This window comes from Musa acuminata, chromosome BXJ2-6 (genome assembly GCF_036884655.1).
Source record: "Musa acuminata AAA Group cultivar baxijiao chromosome BXJ2-6, Cavendish_Baxijiao_AAA, whole genome shotgun sequence".
Classification (NCBI taxonomy): domain Eukaryota; kingdom Viridiplantae; phylum Streptophyta; class Magnoliopsida; order Zingiberales; family Musaceae; genus Musa; species Musa acuminata.
This window is the reverse complement of record NC_088343.1, coordinates 21938376-21961755: the sequence shown is the minus strand read 5'-3', so window position 1 is coordinate 21961755 and position 23380 is coordinate 21938376.

The window sequence follows — 23380 nt, the reverse complement described above, 5'->3', positions numbered from 1 at the left end:
ATATGTATATGTATACATATGTATACATATACATTATATGTATACATATATATATATATGTATACATATGTATACATATACATATATATACATATGTATACATATGTATACATATACATATATATATATGTATACATATATATAAATATATGTATACATATATATATATATGTATACATATACATATATGTATATGTATACATATATATATATATATATGTATATATATATATATATATACATACATATATATATATATATATATATGTATGTATGTATGTATATATATACATTAGGCCTGCTCTGCGGTGATCCACACAGTAGGGTTGCGACGACGCTCCTCAAAACATTAGGCCTGCTCTGAGGTGGAGAGGAAGAGGAGAATAGAAAAGGCAAGCAAAGGCTCTAGACTATGAGGCTCTAAATCCCTCCTATTTATAGAGATCCCTTGTTAAACCCAAATGGGTCCTCCACTAGTGGGTATCAGATCTGCATCCAATAAGACAAGGGCTCCGTCGGATATCTCATATCTGAACCTCTACTCATCGCAATGCCTACCATATATGTGTGACCCTCTAGGCCCAATATTGAGTTGACCGTGAGTCATACCTGTCAGAACTCCTTCTAACTTAGTGAATTATTATCTCTGTAATAATTCACTTGACTCATCGACTACGGAAGTACTAGGCTACTACGCCGTAGTCCCCAGACGATACAAGGGAATCCAATCCATTAGACCTGTTTGTCTTCAGTTACCGTGTACCTATAATCCCTCATCCATCTAATATCCCAGAGACCGTATATCGAGCATGGTGTTGTCAGACCCATACGGTTTCTACTCGAGTCTCGCTCTAATCAGATTCTCCCAGAGAACTCTTTCTCTCTCAACCCGAATGACCCTGGCCAGGGATTTGTCTGAGCAAGAACACATGGGATATTCCTCTCATGACGCCGAGAGTGGATGATCCTCTATCGACACTCAATAGCCCTCGTAAGGTCGACTACCACTCCCAATGACCAGCTGTACTAGATCTGGGACAGCCAAACCTATAAGTCTGGTATCAAAGAGTGGAGCACTTATACAGGACATCCTTGGTGTCTCAAGTCTAAGGACCAGATACACCACTAGGACTACGAAATCGCTGTTTGACAATAAGGCATCATCAACCATCCAGCATTTTGTAAGCGGATCAATCAGTGAACTCATTCTCCAATGAGCACCTGTACTATATCCCTAGTGTCCCTACACGAGCAGCTATGAGACCAACTGCATCCATCATATGGACGGGTATACAGCACACTAGTCTATTCGGTTATCACGATGTCCCTCTCGAGTAACCTATGACCGGGATTATTTAGGATATGTGTTTAAAGGTGAATCGATCTCATTATCGTGATCTTATCACGATCCGATTCCCATTGCACAAATCCAAGGACATCACAATATATATATATGCACATATGCAATAGTTATAAAGTGATATACGCCAAAATATAATAAGCAAAAAGATTCTGTATCAAGTCACACGTGTCATCACTCACGTGATTGGTTTGCTGGGCACCTATGACTAGCAATCTCCCACTTGACCTAAAGACAATAACCTATGTGTCTGATCCCCATCAGACCCCTGTGATGCTCAAAGACAAAATGAGATAATGGCTTTGTCAGTGGATCTGCAATGTTATCTTCGGATGTAACTCTTTCCACTGCTACATATCCTCGGGTTTCAATCTCTCTGATAAGCTGGAACCTCCTCAGAACACTTCTGATGAGACCCGGGTTCCCTTATTTGAGTAAACGCCCCGTTGTTGTTGCAATATAAGGAGATCGACTCCTCGCTCCCCGGCACAACTCCCAAATCTGTGATGAACTTCTTCACCCAGACTCCCTCCTTTGCTGCATCTGATGCAGCAATATACTCCGCCTCTGTGGTCGAGTCAGCAGTAGTATCTTGCTTGGAACTCTTCCAGCACACTGCTCCTCCATTCAAGGTGTACACATACCCTGAATTCGACTTGCTATCATCGACATTAGATTGAAAACTTGAGTCTGTGTAGCCTTCAACCTTAAGGCTATTACCTCCATAGTAAAAGATCCTTAGTCCTTCTTAAGTACTTAAGGATACACTTTACTGCTTTCCAGTGCTCCAAGCTTGGATCCGCCTGATACTTGCTCGTGACACTCAGAGCATGCGCTATATCAGGCCTAGTGTTAGGATCGAGAGCACTAAGAGGGGGGGGTGAATTAGTGCAGCGGTAAACTTTCTGTGATTAAAACGAAACAGCGTTCGAATGATAAAAATGATTTCTGTGTAAAATCCAATTCTAAGCAAGATGATATTAAAGTTAATTTAGACAGTTTGCAGCTATGATGAAAACCAGAATATAGGCGTAAACTGAAATCCGACGTTCGTACGAAGAAACTGATTTACGTCTAAATGCTGATTCGTAAATCACTTGATTAGGCAAGATGCAGTTTAAGCAAGAGTATGAAGGCAGTTTGTAGTTATGGTAAAGCTCAAAACATAAACGTAATCTGAAATATGATGATCGTACTAAAAAGGCAAATTTACGTCTAAACGCTGATTCGGAAAGAAAAAGGCTTGAAACCCGATCGTAAAAGTGCAAAAGGCAGTAAGCTTCAGAGGAGGTTTGCAGTAGAGATAATATGCTCAAAGTAAATGCAAACTGAGATTTAGAGTGGTTCGGTCAATCTTGGCCTACTCCACTTTTGGCTTCCTCCACTAACGAGGTCACCGACGTCAACTAGAGGCCTTCCTTCAATAGGTGAAGGCCAACCACCCTTTTACAGTTTCACTCCTTTTGACAGGCTTAGGAGACAACCCTTACAGAAATTCTCTCTCCTCTCTTTACAACTCAAAACTTGAAGAACAGAGGGAGGAGAACTTTTGGCCTTTACGACAATTTTGAGCTCTAAGAATCACAGAAAGATGTCAAGATTTCGAGTGTGAGTTGCTTCCTTTCAGTGCTGAATGAGTGGGGTATTTATAGGCCCCAACCCAGTTCAAATTTGGAGCTCAAAACTGTCAATTCCCGGAATTCCAGGATCAGGCGGTTGCACCTCCTGACTGGGGCGGTTGCACCGCCTGGCAGAGCTCGAAGACTGAGCCTCTGGGCGGTGCCACCTTTGTCAGGGGCGGTTGCACCTCTCTGCCAGAGCTCGAAGACCAAGCTCAGGCGGTTGCACCTCCTGACTAGGGCGGTTGCACCACTTGCCAGAGCTTGAAGACCGAGCTCAGGCGGTGCTACCTCCTGTCAGGAGAGGTTGCACCGCCCAATCTCGCTTGGAGACTGAGCCCAGGTGGTTGCACCTCCTGGCTGGGGCCGTTGCACCGCCCAGTCTCCCTGGGAGACTTAGCCCAAGCGGTGCTACCTCCTGGCTTGGGTGGTTGCACCTCCCACAGTAATCAAGGTCCGAATGGGTAGATCCATTCGGCCCAAATTGGGCCCAAATTGGGTCTTTCAGGGGCCCAATTGCCCCAAGATTAAGCCAATGGGATCACCTCCCATTACCAACTTAATTATTGTGCTAACTACGATAAATCCTAAGACAATTTCTGTAGCTTGCTTCGGTGCGTCAATCGCTTCTTCTGGCGAGTTTCCGGTGAACTTCCGTCGATCATCCGATGAACCCTCAATGATTCTCCTGCGGACTTCCGGCAAACTCCTGGACTTGTGACGATCCACTTGGCGAGTTTCGACGAGCTTCTTTGGCAAGCTTATGGACTTCTCGGATTTGTTCCCGTAGAACCTCCGACGACTGTCCTAACTTCCGTCGAGCTCTCGAACTCCCAACGTGATCATTGTCATGACTCCGACGCAACTCCTGCTGCATGTCTTACTTTCATCGTAGTTAATCCTGCACACTTATCTCAACATATAGGTTAGACAACAAATGACAATTGACTTCATCATCAAAATCCGAGATTCAACAATCTCCCCCTTTTTGATAATGACAATCAATTGATAATGGAGTTAACCTTAACTCCCCCTGTCTACATGCCATACTTGAGATCAGTCATTCTAAGAATTCAAGTGACATCTTTGAAGATGATGACAAGGCTTGACATTCATTCTTACATAATAATTTTGAATGATGATAATCGAAGTAATTCATCATATTGTAAGATATTAACATGTAACGCTGTGAAGTAAGATTTTGATATCATTAGCATTAGTGTTTATAGCATATTCTATATATGGCATCTGTTCATATATCTCTTGATGATGCAGGCATGGCATAATCATAGCATCGGTGTTTATAGCATCAAATCAATTCATATATTTCTCCTCCTTTGTCATCAACAAAAAACATGATAGATGTGATACCAGGAGAACAATATAAGCAAGTTATCAGGCATATAAAGTAAGGCATGATACGTATAATGCTTTGAATACTTCTTCTCCCCTTTTTTGTTATAATCCTTTGTGCATGAAGGAGGAAAGTCATTTTATCAAATCCATTTCAAAATATTTTTCATAAGAGTGTATTTGATTTTTGTCATTCCAACTGTTAAGCGAGTCCGAAAATGGGATGAATTCTTTCATGCATTCAGACAAGATTATGCTATAGTTTTTCAAAAATCAAAACATTTCAACACATGGCAATCAAGTGATTTGATCATTCAATAAAGTCCGAAAAATAACTTTGACTGGTTTATCTATTCGGACACATCAATATTCCTAATTCTCTTTTTATGAAATCAAATTGTTCTTATGAAATCAAAACATGTCAGCTAGTTGATGTTTAGTATCAATGACAATGACTTATCAACTGCATTGGTATATCACTTTTTCAAACTATCTTTATCATGGAAATCAAAGCACAAGGTTTTCAAAACTTTTAGTTTTAATATAAATTCTGAGATAACCATTTAGTTTATATTTACCACAAGGCACAGGGCATATATTCACCACGATAGATGTTTACAACTCTACATATGCTCAAAATATATCAGGTAACCATATCAAGGATCAAGTCAAAGCACATCATGGTGAGTAACATAAGGAGTTTACAATAACAACAGATAATTGTGTTCATACAAGCTCATTCATGAGGTGGAAAATTAAAGTGCCTAAACAAGGAGTCAAATTGACGATGAATTTGCTGCAGCTCAGATAGGATTTGATCTTATCGTTGTTCAAGCCGTTCTTGTCTTTGTTCGAATCGGTCCATCCGAATCCCAATATCTTCGACAGATGATGTATGAGTTTACTCAAATAGATGTGTTTCCTCAAAGGGACATATCCGAGGAGATTGGGTACCCCTAAATACTGGTGTTTCCGGTTCTGGTTCAGGTTGAAGAGGATCAGTTCTTCTTGGCATTCTAACCCAGTTACCATTTCTATAAAAACATCTTAATCGGTGAAGTAGATTTTTATTAATTATGCTAAATCTATCTACTTTTATTACTTCTTCTTCCGGTGGTATTAGAATATCGTAGGCTTTCATTATTCTAGTTATTATACCACCATATGGGAGCATCATGTCTTTCTTAGATAGTTCTAACTGTTGAATCTCGGATTTTGATGATATAATCAATTGGTGGGTTAATTGATCTAATCCATATTATTGAGTTAAGTGTGCAGGATTAACTACGATAACCAGAAAACATAAAGCAAGGATATCGGAGTCGAGCTCGATGGACGTTTAAGAGACCGAAGAATCATCGGAGATGCTGTCGGAACCATCCGAGAAGAAATCGGGAACGTGTTGGAAGTTCACCGAAGAAATCGTCGGAGGCTCGCGGAGATCACCAAGAAGGCTCGGCTACTCGTTAAAGTCATCATAAAGATTGGGAGCTTGCAGGGAGTCCGTCGAAAGAAGTTCGTCGGAAAGCTCGCCGGAACAAGACTCGACGTTCGCGGTTAAAAAACTTGCTTAGGATGTTTTTTTTGTGTTATGTAGTTCACCTGTAATTAGGATTAGGATTAAGAGATAATCCTATATCCTGATTAGGGGCCAACTGGGCCCAAAGTCAGATTTGGTTTGGGCTAAAATTAAGCCAAACCAATGAATCGGAAAGCCAGGCGGTGGCACCGCCTGGCTGGGCGGTGACACCTCCTTGGCTGGGCGGTTGCACCGTCCAGCACCCGAGCGCTGGGCGGTGGCACCGCCTGGCTGGGCGGTGGAACCTCCAGCACCGGGAACCCTAAGAGAATTCAAATTTTGAAACCCAAAATTTGAATCCTCTTGAGGCCTATAAATACCCCTCAAATCTCAGCTGAGGTTACAACTTTTGAGAAGCATTTTGATTGAGAGAAAAGTCTTAGAAAGTCTTAGCAAGTCTTGTTTTCAATTTGCTAGAGAGTTCTCCTCCTTTCTTATTGAAAATTTGTAAGAGGTTGAACTGCTTATAAAAGGTTGTAAGAGGGGTGTTTACCCTTCCATTTCAAGAGACTTGCTAGTGGAAGGTGGGAGCCTCATCGAAGAGGGGCCTCGCAAGTGGAGTAGGTCATTTGACCGAACCACTCTAAAAATCGGCGTAATCTCTGGTTTGCTCTTTATTATTGTCATTTACATTACTGCAAATCTTCTTACTGCTTTAGTTCCTTATTATTCTTGCTGCGCAACTTCAAGAATACGCCTTCAAGTTAAATTTCTCAAGTTTCGTTCTTAACGTACGAAAGATCTTGTTAAAATCGAAGTTTTAATCCGCTGCACTAATTCACCCCCCCCCCTCTTAGTGCCGCTCCGATCCTAACAAGTGGTATCAGAGCGAGGTTATCTCTCATATTTGGTTTAATACCCAAGAGAGATGGCTTACTCCGGCATGCAAGAGGGTCATTCTATTGCACGACCACCTTTGTTTAATGGGTCGGATTACACATATTGGAAGACTCGCATGAGAATCTTCCTCATTTCTATGGACTTTGAGCTTTGGTCTATTGTCGAGAATGGATTTCAAAAATCTTCTCTTCCGATGAGCGAATGGGATGAATCGGAGAAGAAGGTTTTTGCTTTAAATGCAAAGGCTATGAATGCCTTGTTTTGTGCACTAGACAAAAACGAATTTAATCGTGTTTCAATGTGTGATTCGGCTTTTGATATTTGGAGAACTCTTGAGGTCACTCATGAAGGCACCCTTTGGCGGTGACACCGACTAGTTTGGCGGTGACACCGACCGAGTCACCCTTTTAACCCGAGGGGTTAGGGCCGGCGGTGACACCGCCCCCAACCCGAAGAAAGACCTCTCCAAAACCCTCTCCCATTCCCTCTAACCCTCATTCTAACTCTTAGAAACATTGGAGAAGGATTCTTGGTGGTCCAAGCTTTCCATCTCTCAACATAATCTCCACAAGGTAACACTTGAAATCCCTCCTTTCTTTTCTCTTTCTCTTGCTTATTTTTCACAATTTCATCATCATCTTGTCTAGAAAATGGCTCCAAAGAGATCAAAAGGAATAAGGATTGAAGGAGATTCATATAACCATGACCTTTTTAGATCAAAAGAGGTAGCCCTTAGCTTTCCAAAATTTGAAACACGATGTGTCCATAAGGGAAAATACGTTGATTTGGATGAACTAGAGGACTTAGATCCCATTAAGTGGTTTGCTCAACTAGAAGCTCTACCTCTACTACAAATAGATGAACCAATCTATCCACGGTTAGTGAGATTGTTCTATGCCAACCTATATGAAGACAATGATAGCCTAAGCACTTACATTCTAGGAACACCCATTAGAATTTTTGACAGCACTATTTGTGAGCTAATTGGCATAACTGAAAAAGATAGGGGATGCTATTTTAAAGGTAAATGGGACGTCAAAAAAATAGGAGCAACCTATTCCGAAGCCGTGAAAACAATTTTTGCAAATCCAAACCTTGACTTCCTACCCAAGAGCTGTGAACACTTAATGCCTTTCAACTCTAAAATTCTTCATCACATTATCACAAGCATCATATTCCCCAAACAATTTCATCTTGACGAAGTAAGTCAATTAGAGATAGGAACCATGTATTGGATTATGACCGGTCAGCATAATTGTTTTGGGTACTTGATTCGCCAACACATGCAGGAAATTATGACTAAAGATACTATATTGCCATATGGGAGGTTAATCACTAGAATTCTTTATGCCTATGACATTTGCATTCCACCCGATGAAGAATCTATTCAAAATGATCGATATAACATAATAAATAAAAACCTGCTGAAAAAACTTAGGTGCACTTTTAGCAATGGCATATGGGTTAGGCAGCCTAGAAGGACGGATCCAATTCCTACACCAATAGAACAACCCGAAACACCAATTCTTATGGGAAGTGAATCTCCTCCTCCTAGTCCCTTTGGAGCAGCACCTTCAGCTCCTGTTTCCTCCTCTGAAGATATCATTATGGCGGAGCTATCTCAGATCAAATCATAGCAAGAACAAATTCAGAATCAACAAGTTGAAATTTTGAAGACACTACGACAGATGAATGAAAAAATAGATATCATGTATCAGCACTGTGGATTACCTCCTAAGGATTAAATTGATGTATCTTTTTATTCTGTTCTGTTTGCTTTTAAAAACAAGCTCATGTATGTCATCGATTGTACAATAACTGATCTTTCCTTTAGATAACTACTGTCTTAATCTGCATAGATGATGATATCTTTTGGATAAACTATTTCTGGCAAATTTGAATGATGAACTTTGATAAATGCTAAACCTTTTTCTATGATCATCAATTAGCTGGCTTGTCTCTTTTTATTGATGACAAAGGGGGAGAAGTGATGACTTACACCAGAACGATAGCATGGCTAATATGAATTACAAAAACGTGTGTGATATGAATGTCTTATATGACTTGCAAATCCTTGAAAATATCACAAGATTGATATCATGAAATTTATATTGAAAATGTTTATCTTCTGTGTGATATGAATGTCTTATATGACTTGCAAATCCTTGAAAATATCACAAGATTGATATCATGAAATTTATATTGAAAATCTTTATCTTCTATCGTAGCAAAATTCGTCCCGTATCATTTAACTTATGATTTTCATCGAAGTTTCGTACTTACTATTGTTTAATTAGGATAACGATAAAGTTCTACGATTAGAACTTATCGGGTTATGCTTGAATCCAATGGGATGGAATTCAAGTGTTTTTTATCTTCTCATAATATGGCATATAGATAGGGGGAGTTATGTTTAACTCCGTCATCAATTGATTGTCATCATCAAAAAGGGGGAGATTGTTGAATCTCGGATTTTGATGATATAATCAATTGGTGAGTTAATTGATCTAATCCATATTATTGAGTTAAATGTGCAGGATTAACTACGATAACCAGAAAATATAAAGCAAGGATACCGGAGTCGAGCTCGATGGACGTTTAAGAGACCGAAGAATCATCGGAGATGCTGCCGGAACCATCCGAGAAGAAATCGGGAACGTGTCGGAAGTTCGCCGAAGAAATCGTCGGAGGCTCGCAGAGATCACCAAGAAGGCTCGGCTACTCGTTAAAGTCATCACAAAGATTGGGAGCTTGCAGGGAGTCCGTCGGAAGAAGTTCGTCGGAAAGCTCGCCGGAACAAGACTCGACATTCGCGGTTAAAAAACTTGCTTAGGATGTTTTTTTTGTGTTATGTAGTTCACCTGTAATTAGGATTAGGATTAAGAGATAATCCTATATCCTGGTTAGGGGCTAACTGGGCCCAAAGTCAGATTTGGTTTGGGCTAAAATTAAGCCAAACCAATGAATCGGAAAGCCAGGCGGTGGCACCGCCTGGCTGGGCGGTGACACCTCCTTGGCTAGGCGGTTGCATTGTCCAGCACCCGAGCGCTGGGCGGTGGCACCGCCTGGCTGGGTGGTGGAACCTCCAGCACCGGGAACCCTAAGAGAATTCAAATTTTGAAACCCAAAATTTGAATCCTCTTGAGGCCTATAAATACCCCTCAAATCTCAGCTGAGGTTACAACTTTTGAGAAGCATTTTGATTGAGAGAAAAGTCTTAGAAAGTCTTAGCAAGTCTTGTTTTCAATTTGCTAGAGAGTTCTCCTCCTTTCTTATTAAAAATTTGTAAGAGGTTGAGCTGCTTGTAAAAGGTTGTAAGAGGGGTGTTTACCCTTCCATTTCAAGAGACTTGCTAGTGGAAGGTGGGAGCCTCATCGAAGAGGGGCCTCGCAAGTGGAGTAGGTCATTTGACCGAACCACTCTAAAAATCGACGTAATCTCTGGTTTGCTCTTTATTATTATCATTTACATTACTGCAAATCTTCTTACTGCTTTAGTTCCTTATTACTCTTGCTGTGCAACTTCAAGAATACGCCTTCAAGTTAAATTTCTCAAGTTTCGTTCTTAACGTACGAAAGATCTTGTTAAAATTGAATTTTTAATCCGCTGCACTAATTCACCCCCCCCCTCTTAGTGCCGCTCCGATCCTAACACTAACATGTTTTGTTGGATAAGATAACCAAGACAGATGTCATGCCCTTTCATGATCAAATACATAGTTCCTAATTCTAATTGGCTTACTTCATCATGATGGTATTGTTTAGGGAGAATGATGTTAGTTAGGATATGATGAAGTACCTTAGTGTTTAGAGGCAGTAGATGTTCACAACTTTTAGGAACAAATGCTAAATTGGGATTGGCAAAAATTGTTCCTAGGGCTTCAACGTATGTTGTTCCAACAGTTTCATCATCCCATGATCCTCTAAAGTAAAGTCCTCTACTTTTCATGGGAATGCCTATCATGTCACAAATGAATATATTCGTAATTGAGATGTGTTATCCTAAAAGATAGGTGGACATTCTTTCTTCTTCATCTACTTGTATGTTGTTGTAGAACAATCTAACAAGTCTTGGATAGATGGGTTCGTTAATTTACAAAATTAGAAGTAGATCTAAGTTTGCAAACCATTGGATTGTCTCTAAGTCTCTTAGTTCATTTAAGTCTACGTATTTTCCCTTATTGATACTCCTAAGTTCGAAAGAGGAAAATTTTTCAACATGGTATTTTGAATCGAAAAGGGTGAGATCAAAATCTTCTACTAATCTCCTCTTTCCTTTGTCCCTTGAGGATCTTCTAGATCCCATAACTACTGCTGTTTAGAACAATAGTGATGAGCAAGAGTAAATGAATAAAAAAAAACAGAGTTTAAGGGCTTCTTAGAGAGTACCTTAGTGAGATCTTCAAGAGAGGGAAGGATTGTTGATGCTTTGCTTCGAAATGAGGGGTATTTGGGATGCTAAGATGGGAGAAATGGGGATGGAGGAGGCTTGGAAGAGCAGAGGAGGGAAGGGAGTGAGTTGGGGTCGGTTTCACCGCTGGCCCTAGCTTGGGTTAAAAAGGGGCAAAGTTGCGGGTGGTTGCACCTCTGGCTGGAGCGGTGCAACCGCTTGCAACACGTGACAGCTGGAGATGCTACCTCCAGCTGGGGTGGTCCCACCGCCTGCAGGCGGTGAGCACTTGTTCTGATCAGTATGATCTGATCTGAGAGTTTTTCTGTCTTGAGGAGAATTTTCATTCAGAGCAATCAACTTTACTTACGTAATTACGTAAGAATTTTTATTTTAAGACAAGGACTTTTGCACGATCAAGATAGATTTTTAACGTGCATACTCTCAATGTCGTACACATGTTTGTGATAGTTTCTTCAAGTTGGTAAGTCTTGCAAGTTCATGACAGACTTAGTCACTTTATGATACAGAGTTAGATTCGAAAGTTATGAATGGATGAAATTGATGGGTTCGAAAATCCAGGGGATATGTGAATTTGGGAATCATACGTTTCTAATTCTGAAAAGTCAAATAAGGTTGTATCTAAGTCGCATTTGTGATTTTAAATTTATAATCTCCGTCTGTAATTTAGGCTAGAGAATATTGCGAGTTCCTTTTTGGATCTTGGGTTACGAATATCGAGAATCAAGGAGCAGAAAATTATTTCTTGCTCCAGCCTAAAATTTTTATGTTTTTAATGTTTTTATAGGAAGGGATAATTTTTAGGTACCCATTTGCTTTTGGGTGCCTCACAAATAGATCTACATTGTTTATCATGTTGCATAGAGTTTATCATGGTTCCTTTAGGAACCCAAATCAATTTGTTTGGACTAATTTTCTTGAATGGACAATAATGCGTCTTGTGTCCAAATTTGTAACAAAAGTTACATTTGTTTTGGTGTTGAACATGTAGGATAGGGCCTTTTATGAAGGTGGTTGGATTTTGGTGAGGACTTCTCACAAATCCAATTCCACTTCTTTTGGGAACGTGACCCTTGTTTGCGAGGATCATGTTCAGTGACTTGCTACCAACCTCAAATTTCTTTAAGGTGTCCTTAAGTAGCAAGTTTTCCATTTGGAAAGTTTCTAGATCATGGCATTTGATGCATGAATTTAAACTATCATGATATTCAGTTTTTAACTTATCAAAATCACAAGTAAGACTATCATGCTCCTTTTTTAGCAATTTGTATTTTCTATCAATAATTTAGCATTCATCAAATAAGTCATTGAAGGCATTTAATAATTCATCGAAAGATATATTTGCATCTATTAAATTCATTACCTCTTCTCTGATAGCCATTAAGGCATAATGAGCAACTTGCTCGGTGTTGGACTCCTCTTTTTCGGACGCGCTCGAATCATCCCATGTTGCTTTGAGCGCCTTCTTCTTTGTTGTTCTCTTTTTGACTTGGGGACAATCACTCTTGTAGTATCCCGGCTTTTTGCACTCATAGCAAATAACTTGGTCCTTTTTGGGTTCAAGTTTATTTTTAGTGTCATTCTTAAACTTGTTTCTTTTAATGAATTTTTTAAATTTTCTTGTTAGAAGTGCCAAGTCATCGTCACAGTCCTCATCACTTGAGTTTTCTCTCAAGTGGTCTTCCAAAGTTCTAAGTGCCATATCCTTCCTGTTCTTTGGAAGGATGTCTTCTTGCTCTTCATGAGCTTTGCAAGTCATCTCGTAGGTCATTAACGACCCAATTAGTTCTTCAAGAGGGAAGTTGTTTAGATCTTTCGCCTCTTGAATAGCAATGACTTTAGGATCCCAACTCTTAGGAAGGGATCTTAGAATCTTATTTACGAGCTCCAAATCCGAAAAACTTTTTCGGAGTCCTTTTAGACCGTTGACGACATCCGTGAAACGGGTAAACATGTCGCCAATAGTCTCACTCGGTTTCATCCGGAATAGTTCAAAAGAGTGTAACAAAAGATTGATTTTTAACTCTTTCACTCTACTTGTGCCTTCATGAGTCACTTCAAGTGTGTGCCAAATATCAAATGCGGTTTCACAAATCGAAACACGATTAAACTCGTTTTTATCAAGTGCACAAAATAAGGCATTCATAGCCTTTGCATTAAGAGCGAAAGCCTTCTTCTCCAAATCATTCCAATCAATCATTGGAAGAGAAGACTTCGAAAAACCGTTTTCGACAAGATTCCAAAGTTCAAAATCCATAGAAATAAGAAAGATCCTCGTTCGGGTCTTCCAATAGGTGTAGTCCGTCCCATTGAACATGGGTGGACGTGTAATAGAATGGCCCTCTTGGTTTCCGGCATAAGCCATCTCTCTAGGGTTTTAATCCGTTTGAGAGTTAATCCGGCTCTGATACCAACTATTAGGATCGAGAGCACTAAGAGGGGGGGGGGGGGGGGAGGTGAATTAGTGCAGCAGTAAACTTTCTACGATTAAAACGAAACAGCATTCGAATGATAAAAATGATTTCTGTGTAAAATCCAATTCTAAGCAAGATGATATCAAAGTTAATCTAGACAGTTTGTAGCTATGATGAAAACCAGAATATAGGCGTAAACTGAAATCCGACGTTCGTACGAAGAAACTGATTTACGTCTAAATGCTGATTCGTAAATCACTTGATTAAGCAAGATGTAGTTTAAGCAAGAGTATGAAGGCAGTTTGTTATTATGGTAAAGCTCAAAACATAAACGCAATCTGAAATATGATGATCGTACGAAAAAGGCATATTTACGTCTAAACGCTGATTCGGAAAGAAAAATGCTTGAAACCCGATTGTAAAAGCGCAGAAGGTAGTAAGCTTCAGAGGAGGTTTGCAGTAAAGATAATATGCTCAAAGTAAATGCAAACTGAGATTTAGAGTGGTTCGGTCAATCTTGACCTACTCCACTTTTGGCTTCCTCCACCGACGAGGTCACCGACGTCAACTAGAGGCCTTCCTTCAATAGGCGAAGGCCAACCATCCTTTTACAGTTTCACTCCTTTTGACGGGCTTAGGAGACAACCCTTACAGAAATTTTCTCTCCTCTCTTTATAACTCAAAACTTGAAGAACAGAGGGAGGAGAACTTTTGGCCTTTACAACAATTTTGAGCTCTAAGAATCACAGAAAGATGTCAAGATTTCGAGTGTTAGTTGCTTCCTTTCAGTGTTGAATGGGTGGGGTATTTATAGGCCCCAACCCAATTCAAATTTGGAGCTCAAAACTGTCAATTCCCGGAATTCCGGGATCAAGCGGTTGCACCTCCTGACTGGGGCGGTTGCACCGCTTGGCAGAGCTCGAAGACTGAGCCTCTGGGCGGTGCCACCTTTGTCAGGGGCGGTTGCACCTCTCTGCCAGAGCTCGAAGACCGAGCTCAGGCTGTTGCACCTCCTGACTTGGGCGGTTGCACCGCCTGCCAGAGCTCGAAGACCGAGCTCAAGCGGTGCTACCTCCTGTTAGGAGAGGTTGCACCGCCCAGTCTCGCTTGGAGACTGAGCCCAGGCGGTTGCACCTCCTGGCTGGGGCAGTTGCACCACCCAGTCTCCCTGGGAGACTTAGCCCAAGCGGTGCTACCTCCTGGCTTGGGCGGTTGCACCTCCCACAGTAATCAGGGTCTGAATAGGTAGATCCATTCGGCCCAAATTGGGTCTTTCAGGGGCCCAATTGCCCCAAGATTAAGCCAATGGGATCACCTCCCATTACCAACTTAATCATTGTGCTAACTATGATAAATCCTAAGACAATTTCTACAGCTTGCTCCGGTGCGTCAATCGCTTCTTCCGGCGAGTTTCCGGCGAACTTCCATCGATCATCCGATGAACCCTCGGTGATTCTCCTGCGGACTTCCGGCAAACTCCTGGACTTGCGACGATCCACTTGGCGAGTTCCGACGAGCTTCTTTGGCAAGCTTATGGACTTCTCAGATTTGTTCCCGTAGAACCTCCGACGACTGTCCTAACTTCCGTCGAGCTCTCGAACTCCCAAAGTGATCATTGTCATGACTCCGGCGCAACTCCTGCTGCATGTCTTACTTTCATCGTAGTTAATCCTGCACACTTATCTCAACATATAGGTTAGACAACAAATGACAATTGACTTCATCATCAAAATCCGAGATTCAACACCTAGTACATATCATGACATACATGATAGACCCTATTGCTGAGGCATAAGGTATCATATTAATGTTCGCCCTTTCTTCTGGAGTCTTTGGGAACATACTCGTAGAAAGTGATATCCCATGTCTCATCGGTATGAGACCTCTCTTGGAATTTTTCATGCCAAACCTTTTGACAATGGTTTCTATGTACCTGGACTGGGACAAGCTAAGCATCCTCTTAGATCTATCTCTATAGATTCTAATCCCCAAGATATAGGATGCTTCCCCTAAGTCCTTCATGGAGAAGTGTCTAGATAACCGTGCCTTTACTGTGGATAGCATTCCTACGTCGTTCCCAATGATGAGGATGTCATCCACATATAACACCAAAAAAGTAATAGCGCTCCGACTTACCTTTCTGTACACACAAGGCTCATCTTCATTCTTAACGAAGTCATAAGATCTGATTGCCTCATCAAATCTTATATTCCAACTTCAGGAAGCTTGCTTTAGTCCATAAATGGATCTAAGCAACCTACACACCTTATCTGGACAGTTCTTGGACACGAATCCCTCATGTTGCATTATATACACCTCCTCCTCGAGGTTCCTATTGAGGAATGCAATTTTCACATCCATCTGCCAGATCTCATAATCATAGTGTGCTGCAATGGCCAATAGAATTCTGATGGATTTTAGCATTGCTATGGGTGAGAAAGTTTCGTCGTAGTCAACACCTTGCCTTTGACGATACCCCTTAGCCACTAGCCTTGCTTTATAGGTCTCTACTTTTTCATCTACTCCGATCTTTTTCTTAAAGATCCACTTGCAACCGATTGATACAATACCTTCGGGCACATCAACTAGGTTCCAAACCTTATTGGAGTACATATAATCCATCTCAGAATTCATAGCTTCTTGCCACTTCCCGAAATCTATACTCATAATAGCCTCCTTGTAGGTCTGAGGATCAATATCCTCAACATCCTCTCCTCTAATATGTCTCACATATCTCTCAGGAGGATGGGATACTCTATCAGACCTGCGTAAAGTTGAAACTTGTGTATTAGGTACCTGAACAGACTCGGGCTGTAGAGTGGTGCTTGAGCTTGGTTCTCCAACCTCGCTCAACTCTATCATTCTCCCACTGTCTCCGCCAACAATGTGTTCCTTCTCAAGGAACACTGCTTTCTTAGCTACAAAGACCTTTTGGTCCTCGAGATGAAAGAAATAATACCCACAAGTTTCCTTGGGGTATCCCACAAATTTGCATCGCTCTGTCCTTGATTCTAACTTATCAGGGTTGTGTCTTTTAACGTGGGCAAGGCAACCCCAAATCTTAACAATCTTAAGATCAGGCTTCTTCCCTTTCCATATCTCATATGGTGTAGACACTACCGACTTAGTTGGAACTCTGTTCAGAAGGTAAACTGCGGTTTCTAGGGCATATCCCCAGAATGAGATGGGTAGGTCAGCGAAACTCATCATGGACCGTACCATATCTAATAGCGTACGATTTTTCCTTTTAGAGACACCATTGAGCTGAGGTGTATAAGGAGGTGTCCATTGGGATAATATCCCATGGTCTTTGAGGAACTGAGTAAACTCTGTACTTAAGTACTCACCTCCTCGATCTGATCGAAGAGTTTTGATACTCTTTCCAGTCTGGTTCTCCACCTCATTCTTATACTCTCTGAATTTCTCAAAGGCCTCGGACTTGTACTTCATTAAGTACACATATCCATACCTTTAGAAATCATCAGTAAATGTAATGAAATAGGAGTAACCTCCAATGGCATGAGTTGACATGGGTCCACATACATCACTATGTATGAGTTCCAACAACTCAGTGGCTCTCTCTCCAGTTCCACTAAATAGAGAGTTGGTCAGTTTTCCACGAATGCAAGGCTCACAAGTTGCATATGACACATAGTCGAATGGATCTAGATATCCATCATTTAGTAACTTTTGAATCCTTCTTTCATGGATGTGACTTAGCCTACAATGCCATAGGTATGCACTGTTCACCTCATCTCGTTTCCTCTTAGACACTTACATTCATGATATATGGAGTAGTGTCTTGTATAAACAAACCTTTATGCAATATTCCTCTCGTCAATCTCCCCTCGACATTGCTAGAATTTACAATAAATTGTAGATGTGATAAGCAATACTGGTATCCAATACCAATGCACTATCATAAAAATCTGACAATTGGAGATTGATCATGAATGTACCTAAAGCTTCTCCAAGCTTTTGTTTCGCCCTTTCTGCAAGGTACTCTTTGCAGTTTCTCTTCCAATGCCCATCTTTATCACAGTAGAAGCACTGGCCTTTGTCCTTTGTTGGGTCTCTCTTAGCAACCTTTGCTTTACCTGGTTTGCCCTTGCCCTTTCCCTTCTTAAGGGACCTTTCTGCTTTCCTTTTCTTTTTTATCTCACCAGTGTAGAGAACTGCCTTCTCTTTCTTAATAGTACTCTCTGTCTCCCTCAACATATTGAGGAGCTCTGGGAGAGTCATCTGAAGCTTGTTCATATTAAAATTCATTATGAACTGTGAAAAGGAATCTGGTAGGAACTAAAGCACAATGTCCACACACAAGTTATCCTCTAGGACCATTCCTAGACCTGTGAGTTTCTCTATCCACTCAATCATCTTTAGGACATGGTTCTGAACCGGTGTCCCCTCAGTCATCCTAGCGCGGAAGAGGCTCTTAGATATCTCATATCGCTGAGTCCTTCCCTGTTCTTCAAACAATTTGCGGACATGTAGGAGAATGAATCTGGCATCCATCTTTTCATGTTGTCTCTGTAACTCAGGAGTCATAGAGCCCAACATATAGCACTGAGCAAGAGTGGAGTCATCAATGTACTTCACGTAGCGAGCGATCTCATCCTCGTTTGCCCCTTCTTCGGGCGCAGGCATCACTGTATCAAGGACGTACACGATTTTCTCCGCTATGAGAACAATTCTCAAGTTACGAAGCTAATCCGTATAATTTGGACCAGTGAGACGGTTGACATCAAGTATGTCATGTAAGGGATTTGAAAGCGACATTTTCTGAAAATAAAGATACAGCAGAAATGAATAACATGCAGATTTTGCAAGAAATAAACTATCAAGATATATACTTCTATCTTAATATGCTCCCACTATTTTACTAATGAGTCACGCGACACCCTCAGCACGTGAAACGGAAGTCTTTGGCAGACTTCTAGTGGGGATCAGGATCCAATCAGCGTCTTAGTGTAACCTCGAGGGACTTGACCAATCACACTAAGCCTAAAAGGTAGGCAACTCTTGCCGATCACAACTCCTTGTGATTCCCGTCTTGTTCGGCCTCCGAATCACTATGGCCTCGAGGGACTCGACCAACCATGATGCTCGGTTAAGTCAACACCTTCGTTACAAGATGAGTCTGATTTGATGATATACCCTCGAGGGACTCGACCAAGTATATCATGCCCTCAGGTCACCGGTGACATCTTTATGTCGTAAGCAAGATAGCGAATCGCGATATAGGTGAGTCTCGAGAGACTCGACCAACTCAACCTACACCGGGAATCGGTTCCTACTTATAACGATGGAAGGCCACGTGGATCAATCTAATTGCCTCACGTTTACCGACTTAATATTATCGAGAGATGTTTCTATGATTTGGTCTCCTAATATGACATGTCACACATATACATATTTAATATATATCTACATCGCATGCAAATATATATACATATCTAGTATGTGTATAAGCAATCACACCAGATGATCATGGACCACAACCTAATATGATTAGGCCCGAGCCAGTAGGTCTAATCACTCACATCAAGATCTATGTGTGCAACGGTGCATCTCCATGCCCTATGATCGTCCATCTCGTCCTCGTCGGTTCCGTCGATATTTTGATGCATCTTGATGAATCGCGTCGTCCGTCTCGTGGGTCCCGCTATCGCATCCACACTCCCGGTGCACCTCCTCATGTGATTACAACTTAATCATAGGCACGTAGGCCCGATAATAAACGAGAAATATAATGGAGGCTCGTAGACCTCAATAATAATAATCACAAGTACACACATCACACGGTCCATGATCATCCGTCTACACATCATACATCACATGTATAAATAATCATCATCATGTAGGACTACTAGATAATAACAAAAATAATAATCAACTAAACCTTTTAATTAATTAATATTTTATGAAATCAGGGACATGTAGGGAATTTCGAAATTTATAAGGGTATTTTCGTAATTTGGACAAAAAGACAGACTAGAATTTCTCAAATTTCGAGGGGTAAAACTATCTTTTGTCTAGAAAACCCTAATGCCCTACTACCCTTTGCTGCTGCCGCCGCCGCCGCCACCACCCTGCTGGCGGTGGCCTGTGCGGCGAGGGGCGGGGCGCTGCCCTCGCCTGCGGGCGGCACGCCCGCTGGCAGCGCTGCCGCTGCAGGTGGGCGCCCCCGCGGTGCCGCCCGCAGGCGGCGCTGCCGCTGCAGGTGGGCGCCCCCGCGGAAGTCGCCGCCTCCGCGGGCAGTTCTGCCGGCGGGGCAATGCCCGCAGGCGGTGCTACCCCTGCAGGTTGGCACCCCTGCGGGCGCCGCCGCCTCCGCGGGTGGTTCTACCCGCGGGGCACCGCCCGCAGGCGGTGCTGTCCCGCCGGGTGGCCGCCCCTGTGGGGGGGGGGGGGGGGGGGTTTCGCCCGCGGGAGCAGCGGCGACAGGGAAATCTTGGGGGCGACATCACATACGCAGCGGAAGAACAAGAAAACAAAATCCCCGATTCCCAAAGAGATGTTCGTCGTCGTGCGAAGATTGGTGCGCAAAATCCGCGAAACTTAAAACTGCGTATAGAGTAGGTTATGTTACATAGGGAGATCGTATATCCCTATTTCCTTGCAGATCCTTAGGAGAGGGTGAAGGAGGTCAAGCGTCCTCCTCTCTAGCGGTGATCCACACAGTAGGGTTGCGACTACGCTCCTCAAAACTCCAGGCCCACTCTGAGGTGGAGAGGAAGAGGAGAATAGGAAAGGCAAGCAAAAGCTCTAGCCTATGAGGCTCTGAATCCCTCCTATTTATAGAGATCTCCTATTAAACCCTAATGGGTCCTCCACTAGTGGGTATTGGATCTGCATCCAATAAGACAAGGGCTCCGTCGGATATCTCATATCTGAACCTCTACTCATCGCAATGCCTACCATATGTGTGTGACCCTCTAGGTCCAATATCGAGCTAGCTGTGAGTCATACCTGTCAGAACTCCTTCTAACTTAGTAAATTATTATCTCTATAATAATTCACTTGACTCATCGACTACGGAAGTATTAGGCCACTACGCCGTAGTCCCCAAATGATACAAGGGAATCCAATCCATTGGACCTGTCTGTCCTCAGTTACCGTGTACCTATAATCCCTCATCCATCTAATATCCTAGAGACCGTATATCGAGCATGGTGTTGTCAGACCCATACAGTTTCTACTCGAGTCTCGCTCTAAATGGATTCTCCCGGAGAACTCTTTCTCTCTCAACCCGAATGACCCTGGCCAGGGATTTGTCTGAGCAAGAACAAATGGGATATTCCTCTCATGACACCGAGAGTGGATGATCCTCTATTGACACTCAATAGCCCTCGTAAGGTCGACTACCACTCCCAATGACCAGCTGTACTAGATCTGGGACAGCCAAACCTATAAATCTGGTATCAAAGAGTGGAGCACTCATACAGGACATCCTTGATTTCTCAAGTCTAAGGACCAGATACACCACTAGGACTACGAAATCGCTATCTGACAATAAGGCATCATCAATCATCTAGCATTCCGTAAGCGAATCAATCAGTGAACTCATTCTCCAATGAGCACCTGTACTATATCCCTAGTGTCCCTACATGAGCAGCTATGAGACCAGCTGCATCCATCATATGGACAGGTATACAGCACACCAGTCTATCCGATTATCAATATGTCCCTCTCGAGTAACCTATGACCGGGATTATTTAGGATGTGTTTAAAGGTGAATCGATCTCATTATCGTGATCTTATCACGATCCGATTCCCATTGCACAAATCCAAGGACATCACAATATATATATGCACATATGCAATAGTTATAAAGTGATATACGCCAAAATATAATAAGCAAAAAGATTCTGTATCAAGTCACACGTGCCATCACTCACGTGATTGGCTTGCTGGGCACCTATGACTAGCATGTAGTTTACATATAATTTGAGTTAGGATTAAGGGTTAATCCTATAACCTGGTTAGGGGCCAATTAGGCCCGAGTTTAGACTGGTTTGGGCCAAGTTTGGAGCCCAACCAGTGATCTAGAATAGTCTAAGTGGTGGCACCGCTGGATTAGGCAGTGGCACCGCCCAGAACCCAAGAGGTCCGACGGTGGCACCGCCGGTACACTGTAAGTGTCAAACACTGACAGGCGGTGGCATCGGTAGCACCGAAAAACCCAAAAGCAATTCAAATTTGGAGCCTAAATTTGAATCCGCTTGGGGCCTATAAATACCCCTCAATTCTCAGCAGAGATAACACCTTTTTAAGAAGTTAGAAATTGAGAAAAAGCTTTAGCAAAGTCTTGTTTTCAATATCTTAAGTGTTCACCTCCCTCTTTCTCTTTGAAAAATCTGTAAGAGTGTGAACCACTTGTAAAAAGGTTGTAAGAGGGGTATTTGGTCCTTCCCCTTTAAAGTGATTTGCTAGTAGAAATTGGGAGCCTCATCGAAGAAGGCTTCGCAAGTGGATGTAGGTCATTTGACCGAACCACTTTAAATTGCGATGTTCCTTGAATGTGTGAGTGTTTAACTTTCTGAAACATTTATTTACTTAGCAGCAAACTTTCAGTTTTTGTCTCCTTCGTTTACTCGAGCTATTTTTACTAAGTCATCCTTCGTCGAATCGAAATCTCTACACATTTACGAAATCGATTTCAAACTTACAAGTTTCAATCTGCCACACTAATTCACCCCCTCCTCTTAGTGCCGCTTTGATCCTAACAATTATATGTGTGGTTCTTCTGAAGAGCATCCATCTCTTTTTGCATAGCAATTAACCACTTCTTTTTTTGCTCACTTTCAATTGCTTCCTAGTAACTCTCTGGTTCACCTGCATTAGTAAGCATCACATACTCATCTGTATAGTATCTTTTGGAAGGTTGACGTTGTCTAGAAGATCTTCTCAACTAAGGTTCTACTGGAAGTTGCTCTCCAACTTCTTCTTGCTCAACAAGTCCTGCAAGTAGATCAACATCAGGCTCTACATCATCTTCCTGCACATCTCCCTCATCACTTTGATATACTAGAGGAGTAACTAGGTCACAATCTGCTAATCCTTCTGCAGAAGTCTTGGCTAGTGCCTTCTTCTTCAAATCCTCAAAGGTTTGACCTTTAAATAAGACCATATCTCTACTTCTAAACACCTTCTGCTTTTTTGGATCCTAAAGCTTGTAACCAAAATGATTATGTGAGTAGCTAAGAAAAAAATATTTTTTTGTCTTACCATCCAACTTGGACCTCTCATTGTCTGAAACAAGTGCAAATGGACGATAACCAAATACTCTCAAATGCTTATAGGAAACATCTTTCTCTGACCATACATACTCTACAACATCACCATCTAGGGATGTACATGGTGACAAGTTGATCACATTAACTGTAGTCCTCAAAGCCTCATCCCAAAACCTTTTGGGTAGCTTGGCCTGTGAAAGCATACATCTGATTTTTTCCATGATGGTGTGGTTCATCCTCTCTAGAATAGCATTATGCTGAGGTGTACCAGGAACTGTCCCCTCATATTGGATGTCATGTGACCTGCAGTAACCATTAAACAATCCTATATACTCACCACCATTATATGATATTATGCATTTCAATTGTCTTTTTGTCTTCCTTTCAACTCTGGCATGAAACTCTTTGAAGACATTAAAAATCTAATCTTTAGTCTTCAAAGCATAGGCCCAAACTTTTCTGAAAAAATTATCTATAAAAGTGACAAAATAAAGTGCACTACTAATACCAGGAACATTAACAGATCCACCAGGAGTTTTTGTCCTCAACGGACCACATACATCTGT